This window comes from Pollachius pollachius (assembly GCF_949987615.1).
Source record: "Pollachius pollachius genome assembly, chromosome: 2".
NCBI lineage: Eukaryota > Metazoa > Chordata > Actinopteri > Gadiformes > Gadidae > Pollachius > Pollachius pollachius.
Genome location: NC_136935.1, coordinates 7,226,354 through 7,235,342, shown reverse-complemented (window position 1 = coordinate 7,235,342; position 8,989 = coordinate 7,226,354).

The window sequence follows — 8,989 nt, the reverse complement described above, 5'->3', positions numbered from 1 at the left end:
CCAATGAGTCCTGTGGGCCTTCTGTTTGCTCTCATGCTATGTGTAAACCTGGTAACCTTTTGCCCATTTTGCCTTCATGCTGCGTGTTTAATAAAACATACTGTTGACTCAATATATTTTGCCGCCAAGTGTAAGTCACGCATAGCGAAAAAGCCCTCTCATCGCTCACTCTCTATCCCGCGATCCCTCGGGGCCTGCAAATGTGCTGATAAAAAACGCTCGGTACAAATTTCGGTGCACTTCACACATTTCACTTTTATGGTTCACTGAAGACTGATGAATGGATCAGTCTACTTCGTGTGTGTGTGTGTGTTTGTGTGTGTGCGTGCGTCTGTGTGTTGCGTGCATGTGTCTGCATGGCGAAAGAGAAAGCGCAAATGTACAGAAAGGTGCTTTGAATGGAGGCCTTCCTTCCCAGATATTGTCTGGCTCTAGGCTGGCTCGGTAGATTACACCCGCTCATTGTTTCCACCGTGATCCAGTCGAGGCTGGGCTAAGTTGAGAACCATGACCGTTCACATCCACACATCACCCCCCCACCCCGCGGTCTGGGAGCATGACCCACGCCTGACCCTTCTTACTGAAGCCTGGGCTGCATTTGTGATTAACATATCGCTTATGCGACATAATCCGACCCCATGCTCTGCTTTAAACACCCCGGGACCATGACATTAGAAGGTGGAAGGGATTAGAGGCTGTCATCTTTAGGAAAGGAGATTAGAAGTGTTAAACCTATAGGCTTGCTTAGCTTTCGGCATTCACATGACAGGCCATGCAATCACCTACCTATGTACGGTGTATATACGGTCTTTTCAAGTCTGACTTGCCGTTTGGAAATGTGCATCCATAATCATTCGTTACATCTGTACAAATAATTTTTAAATGTTTTGCAGTTGTAAGCTTTCGCTGTGTTAGGATTTCTGTTTAAACCCTGTGCTGTAGCAAAATATATATCTAGGAAAAACATGCAAACTTCAGCCCCGTTTCTTTGCTCCACTTTCTCTTCCCCTCGCTCTCAGTGACCCACACCCCTCCGAAGGTGATGTTAGCTCCGTGCCCAGAACAACATTTGCTCTCCCAAACAGCCGTGTAATCTGTTATGTGGCTGGACACTGGCTTTGGCCGTTACACAAGCCAGAACCGAATCGTCTCCCCCCCCCCCCCCCCCCCCCCCCCCCCCCTCTCCTCTCCTCCCCAACGCCAACACCACAAACACGGTTCAGTCTCCTCACCAAACCCCTGAGCAGCCATTAATCCGAGTCACCTCCACCTGAAATGTGAAGCGGCCAGCCCAGCGCAGGGCTAAGGCCCGGCGCCCGTGGGGAAGGTCTCCGGCCAGGGGCTGGACACAGGTAAACACCTTTCACTGCCTGGATGGATGTCAGCGCGCGGCCGTCCAGGGATGCTCCCTGGTGAGTTGGACCCGCTCTGGGGCTCTGGAGCGGCTGAATGTAAGACACACACAACCGGTGTGTGAGCCTTTACCAGGGCCGACCGCTGCCCAAGTCTGTCACACACACACAAATACACACACACATGCACACGCACACGCATGTGCATGCGCATATGTACACACACGCACCCACATGCATACGAACACACACACACGCACAAGCATGCGCACATGCATGAAAACACACACGCGCGCGCACACACACACACACACACACACACACACACACACACACACACACACACACACACACACACACACACACACACACACACACACACACAGACACATACGCAAACAAACAAACAGGTATACTCATACATACACAAGAATGTAGCACATATACCCGTACAGTAACACATATATACAAACACGCACACACACACACCTTCAGTCGCACTCTTGCAAACAGTACCCATCCACACATATGTAAACTCATGTGCTCCCGAGTTCATGCAATAACACAAAACATACACACACGCACACTCACAAGGACACACATACAAACACACACACACAGACACACACACACACACACACACACACACACACCTGAGCAGCACAGAGTTACCATTGAGCAGGGTTTGTGGGAACAGTGTGTGTGCTTTAATGGCCATGAAGAGCTACCAGTCCAACCGCTGGCAAGAGCCGGACTGTGGACTCAAGAAGAAATTACTGTCAGAAGCCATCACCACTTTAATGGCCCCCAGCCCAGCCGTGGCTCTGCCCCGGCCCACTGAAGGGGCTCTGGTCTGGGGGTAAACAGTGGGAGGACAGACTGCACCCTGGAGCCTTCCCCCCCCCCCACCAGTCCGCGTCCCCCTCTCGCCGCCGAGGGACCCGGACCGCTGTTACACGCCAGCACATTAATTGGTTGCAGAGGTGTGACTTTTTAAGGAGCGGTTGAGGAACGAAAACATGCAGTGTTAAGTGTTTTATACGGCGAGGGTCGCTGCAACAGAAGGGCCTTTCACAGGGTTATCCCGCCGCACCCACCCACCCACCCTGGGCCGTTGTTTGTTGAGGTGGACTCTGTGTCAACATGCTGGTGGTTTCTCTGGTCAGGAGGATGGAAGAAAAGCCATGACGAGATTAGCTGGAGTCTTGATAAGTCGTTTTGGAAGTACGTTGCAACTACCCCGGTGTCTTTCGTCGGCACTGTCGGTTACGGTTTGCTGCCTCTTTGCCTCACAAGACATACGCATAAAACAAGCATTTTATCTGCAGATTTTCCTTACGAGGAAACGAGCCAGCTGTGGTTGACACGGAAGTCCACAGAAAACATATTGGTGACGTGATGGGCCGCAGAAATCCATAATTGATTTCTGATAATGTTATTACGCATTATCAAGATGTGCGTTCCGCATCAGAGAAACATGCGCCATGAAATCGAATCGCAGTCTTCAGCCTGTTGGTTTCTTCTCTGCCTTCACAATGGTTGAATGGGCAGAGTCTACTTTCACTGAGGACTACCTGACCAATCACTGCACACTCACGTGGCGGAGGCCTTGGCCAATCAGTACAATCTTGTTGCGGCGGGGTTGTAGATGAATGACTTTGAAGAAGAACAAACTACACATAGCAGTTGGGTGGGGGGGGGGTCAGACCACACCCTTACAATCCTTCCAAGACCGACTTTGTTAGCTGAGTTTGAGATGTGAATTAATATACTTTTGGACATTTTCCTGACAGGATATTTAGGTCCGTGTGTAGTGGATCCATCCCTCTGTGATGTTTTTAGCTCCGGCTGTTCACCCGGCATTACGGCCTATGAGAGCCGATGGCTCTGCTTTTAAAAAAGTTTTGAGAAAAAAAACAACGTAGATATGAGGGCGGGGACGATAGAAGGACACGTCTGTTCTTGGATGCATGAATGCATGAATGTGTTGATACTCCTCATTGTCTCAGAGCTGAAATGTTTGGCTGCCAAGTGCTGGATCTGGCGCGGCACCAGACCTTCCCAGGGCGATAAAGAGCCTCTTGTTGGAGTCACATGTAGCAGACAGTGGGAGGGCCCAGCGATGCTGCAGCAGACAACGATATGAGCAATTAGAGGCTAGAAATTTCCATTAGACCGGGGCCCAATATTCCCACCGCCGTATGCAGAGACGCATGCATCCCCAAACAGAGTTGCGTGTTACCACACATGCGCTCGTAGACTCTGCAGGGTTCTCAGAGGACAGGTCTGTCTCTTGGAGCTCTGGTGCAGAGCTCTGTTCAACACCCATGTCCTCTGTAGCGTGATAATACTAAAACGAATACGAACATTAAACTGTAACAATGTGTGTTTGAGTGTGAGGAGCGGTGTCCATTAGAGCACCAACAGTATTTCAAATTGATGAAAGATGGTGTAGTGGAGACGGGGGTCCGCGTGGGACCGGCCCCCACCCCCACCCCAGACGCCCGTGGGCCGCTGCTTCTGAACCAGCGCCATCCGTCTCCCCGGCCAGAACAATATTTGCTTTCATGATTGAATATTTGCAGGGATTAAAAGTGCTCCAGGCCTGGGAGCAAAGGGGTAGTTTGGAGGTGGCGTGGGGTTGTGTGCGTGCGTGTGTGTGTGTGTGTGTGTGTGTGTGTGTGTGTGTGTGTGTGTGTAGGTTGGGGTGGGATGGGGTGGGGTGGGGGTCTTGATTAGAGATCCGTCTCCTTTCATCTCTTCTGCTCACACAGCCTTCACCTACACCGACACGCCATAGCGGTACGTTCCAGATGGACCTGGGGAGAGAGAGAGGGAAAGAGAGAGAAAGAGAGAGAGAAGGAGAGAGAGAGCGAGAGAGAGAGAGAGAGAGTGAGAGAGAACGAGAGAGAATAAGAAAAAGAGAGAGGGAGGGTGATAGACAGAGAGAGAGATTGAGAGCGAGGGAGAGACAGCAACAGGGAGAGAGAGAGAGAGGCTCTTGGGGGTACTAGGAGGTGGTGGTGCATGGGGTGGTGTAGGGTGGGCCGGGCCCGGGGGGGGGGGGGGGGCAGCTCGTCCCAGAGCTAAACCCTAGGGATTAACAGGGTGACTTCTCCTCTGGAATGTCCCGCTGACAGCCAAGACCCTCCCACCCACAGCTGCCTCCCGTAGTCAGACAGGTGCACAGCCCCGCGGGGAGGCGGGGTGGGTCTGGGGTGGAGCTGGGGTGGGGCTGGGGGGTTGGGAGGTGGGGTTGGCGGGTTTGGAGGTGGGGTTGGCTGGGGTGGTGTTGGTGGGGGAAGAGGAGAAGGAAGGAGAGGAGTTAAAGAGAAGAAAACATCTTCACTCGCTGACCCCGGCAACACGACGAGCGCTTCACTAAACAATTCGGGTCCAGGAATATAAATCTCCTTTTTGAAAACGCTCGCGAGCAGTCCACAAAACGCTCCTGGGCGGGCCAGCGGAGTGATGTCTCTCGCCCGAGGAAACCTGTGAGCCGATGAAAAAACAACAAGACACTACTGTGGGAGACGAGAGCGCCGAACACTCACCGTAACTAGACTGCATGATACAGCGCTTTTCTAACCAGGCCGCTCAAAGCGCTTTACAATATTGCCTGACATCCACCCGATCATGCACACATTCACACACCGACGGCGGTGTTAACCATGCAAGGCGACAGCCAGCTCATCAGGAGCAGTTAGGGTGAGGTGTCTTGCTCGGGGACACCTCGACACTCGGCTAGGAGGAGCCGGGGAGCGAACTAGCAACCTTCTGAGAGCACCAGGCGCACCGTTCTCAGGGCTGAGAAACGTAGTCCTGTCTACTCTCTGCTTGGACGAGAGGAACGCTGCCTGCAGGCTGGGACTGGGCCTAGAGGCCAACATGAAGCAACAGATGATGATTCATGATGAAGTTGAGATTTGAATTGCCTCACCTAAAGATACTCTAGATGAAGCGCACAAAACACTCTCTCTTTGTGTTTCCGTTCAGTATGAAAAGCACCTTTTATGTGAAGCATCATTTGATCCGCTCATTCACACACACACGTGGTGTGTGAACAGTAGACATGGCAGCATTTAGTAACACACACCGAGCGGGGGGCTGAATTCATTTGTCTTTCCCTAATTTATGTTTGGGAATGTCGGCGTGCCTGCCCGTGCTTGCGATGCGATGCTAAGTATTGCTCTGCAGAAATGGGAGACAAAGGATTAATTTTCCTGCACTGTGATTTGGCTGCGCTACATGTGATGATCTGCAACCGTAAACACAGAACGCACGTGTGTGTATGTGTGCGTATGTGTGTGTGTGCGCGTGTGAGTGTGGTTGTGATGATCTGCTGTCAGTAAACACACAACGCTCTTCTTCTCCTGCTCGTCTGTTTGGGGGCCACAGAGAACAGTAAACAGGGGCTCCTGAAAAGTCCCGTCGCAGAAAGAAGAAATCCCTCACACAGTCACACGGGCCGGCCTTTGAAGCAGTGGAGGAGGGTGATTGTGTGTGTGTGTGTGTGTGTGTGTGTGTGTGTGTGTGTGTGTGTGTCTGTGTGCGATTGTGTGTGTGTGATTGTGTGAATGTGTGTGTGTGTGTGTGATTGTGTGTGTGTGAATGTGTGTGTGTGCGGAATGTGTGTGTGTGTGTCTCTGTGTGTGTGTCTGTGTGTTTGTGTGTGTGTTTGTGCCACATCTGAGATGTTTGATTGATAGAGTGGTCTTTGTAATCTGATGCTTTGCTTCCCTCCCCCCTCTGCTCTCCTCCCCCCCCCCCAAACCCCACCGTCCCCCTCCCCCCTCTCTCCCCCTCTCTCCCCCTCTCTCTCCCTCACACCCCCGCCCGCCCGCTCTCCCCCAGGGTGACCTGCCCCGTCACGTCTCCCCACCGGGTTGGGAGATCCTGATGCTTGTCTTCTTATCAAAACATCAGGTGGGAGACAGGGGAGGGGGAGACGGGGGGAGGGCGTCTTTGTCTCCCAGCTGGTGGGACCCGGCCCCCTGGCAGGTTAGAGGTGATGCCGGTGAGGTCACCTGAGCGGCCAGGTGTGGGCCGCAGCGCCGGCAGGGGGGGGGGGGGGGGGGGGGGGGGGGGGCAGCCTCGGAGGTCGGACCCCGGGATTGAAAGACAGGCCAAGGTGAGGCCGGGACCCGGAGCGGCCAGGTGCCCTGGTGATGAACAGCGGTGGAGACAGGCCGACCAATAGCGTCGTGCTGCTGGGTGTCCCTCCTTTGTGTTCAGCGCCGCTGACTCAGTGATCCAGTTGCCTTTGTCCCCGGTGGGCTCGGCGGCAGGCAGCGAGTGGGGGACTTAGGGAGTGTTTCATGTGTCAGTGCCAAAGCAGATCATCCCGGCTGTTGTGGGCAGATCATCCAGGTGTGCTGTCAGACCACCGTGCTGCGCCCCGGTACCGGGTACTTTCCTGGGACTGGAGCACACATCCTCCTCTATCTGCTGCGTGTGTGTGGGTGTGTGTGTGAGATAGAGAATGTGTGTGTGTGTGAGAGAGACTTTGTGTGAGTGTGTGTCTGTGTGTATGATAATGTGTGGGTGTGTGTGTGAGTGTGTGTGTGTGTGTGTTTGTGTGTGTGTGTGTGTGTGTGTGTGTGTGTGTGAGAGAGAGTGTGTGTGTGTGTCTGTGTGATTGTGTGTTTGAGAATGTGTGTGTGTGTGTGTGTGTTTGTGTATGTGTGTTTGCATGGGTTATCTGTGTGTGAGTGTGTGTCTGTGTGTATAATAATGTGTTGGTGTGGGTGTCTGTGTGTGTGTGTTTGAGAGTGTGTGTTTGAGACTGTGTGTGTTTGTGTGTGTGAGTGTCTATGTGGGTGTGTGTGTGAGTGTCTATATGTGTCTGTGTATGTGTGTGTTTGTAAGTGTTTGTGTGTCTATGTGTGTGGTATGTGTGTGTGAGTGTGCGTGTGTGTGAGTGTTAATGGTATAATCCACGTCACATTATAACAAAGTGAACCAGTGGAAGCTAACAACGGAAAGCGAGACGGTGTGAGAAACGGGATCCGTGTCCGAGACGCCGCAGAGGTCGAAGCACCTCCTTTAAAGAGCGCAGCTGCCGTTTCAGCGCACCCCTCTTCCCTCCTCGGCAATCCTTCACGTCCGTCCGCGCTCTGCACCCCACTCCCTGTCAACACCATCCCACCCCCTCTCCAGTGCACGATGACTCTCTGATTTAATGAATTATTGTCAGATCTGCGGGACCATGAAGGTCTCTCGGCCACATTGTTAGAACCCGGGGCGCGGTGGGCCGCTGTAATCCGCGCTGAAAAGAACCCTGAATGAGACTGTTGTTGCTCCAACACTCCAGTACGGGCCAGAGAACGTTAGAAGCCGGGTAATGTGAGGGTCCACTGTGGGGGGCTCATTCAATGGCATTTGTTTTGTCTTCATGTGAGGCTCCTGAGCTGGCAGAGTGGGTCCGGTCTACAGTAGAGTAGTGGTCTCCCCCAGGCTCTGGACCTGAGAATGTGGGCCCCGGTCCAGGGGAGGGAAAGACTGTTGTTGATGAGACTCTGTTCCAAGGGCCCGCCGGTTGCCAGATTACTGATTACCTGTTCCAGCAGCACAAGCGCGGCCTACCCTGTTCATTTGCTCTGGGATTCTCTTCTTTCATCTTCCTCCTCCTCCCGCCCGCTGGATAAGACGGCTTTTGATTCCATTTCCAGATGGCTGCCATTATCCATATCCAGCGCGAGAGCTTTTGCAAATATAAATAACATAATCATAACAATTTACACAAATCTATAACATTGAATAAATCCCTGTAGCCTTCCCCGACCACGAGCTAAGTACTGATTTACCATCCTGAAGCAATCTGTTCAGAATCCCCGCGCTGCGGGTGCAGCATGTGAACAACACTATAAAGAGAAGGACTCGTTGTTCCTCTAATTGGCTGACGAGCAGCCCCCACACCTGGACATGAGAGTTGGACCGATGGTTCCCACCGCTCCGGAGGACACAGAGGTGTGGAGAGGTGACGGAGGCACCGTCCTCTGAAGACAGCCGGACCGGCCTGTCCACAGACGGCAGCTAGCGAGCGTGTTTGGACAAATTAGACAAGGCAATTGTGGCAATATCATGGGTTGATGATCACACACAAAGCCCTCCTTTGAGAAGGCAGACATCCCCGCCCCCCTGGTCGGGGACTCAGTCACATCCTTTCATGGCGGGTCCTGGGTAGCCACTGACACGGCGACCCCTTGCAGCCACGCCATCTCTCTCTGGGAGTCCCTATGCACCACCCACCACCGCCGCCCCTATCAAAGGCTTAGCGTGATCTGCAGACAGACTGCGGAGAGGGGAAATGGGATTCAGGGGGGCGAAAAGAAATGAAAAAGGCGGAGAAAGACGGAGAAAAGTGGAGAAGATTTGCCAGCAGTGTGGTGAAGTGTAAAAGGGGAATAGCATTGGGCTTATACAGCTGAGAAAGAAGGCCTCAATGGAATCATCACATTATGAATGAGACACAAAAGGACTTCTCTTTCAACCCCGCGATTCAACTCGATTCAATAGGATTGGTGAACTACAGCACGCCGAACGGAAAGAAAATAAATCCTTTCAAAGCAAAGCTGTTATGCAGAGCCGGGCTTTTGGACGGAATCATCTTTTGCTTTTTTTTCCCACTTATTTCC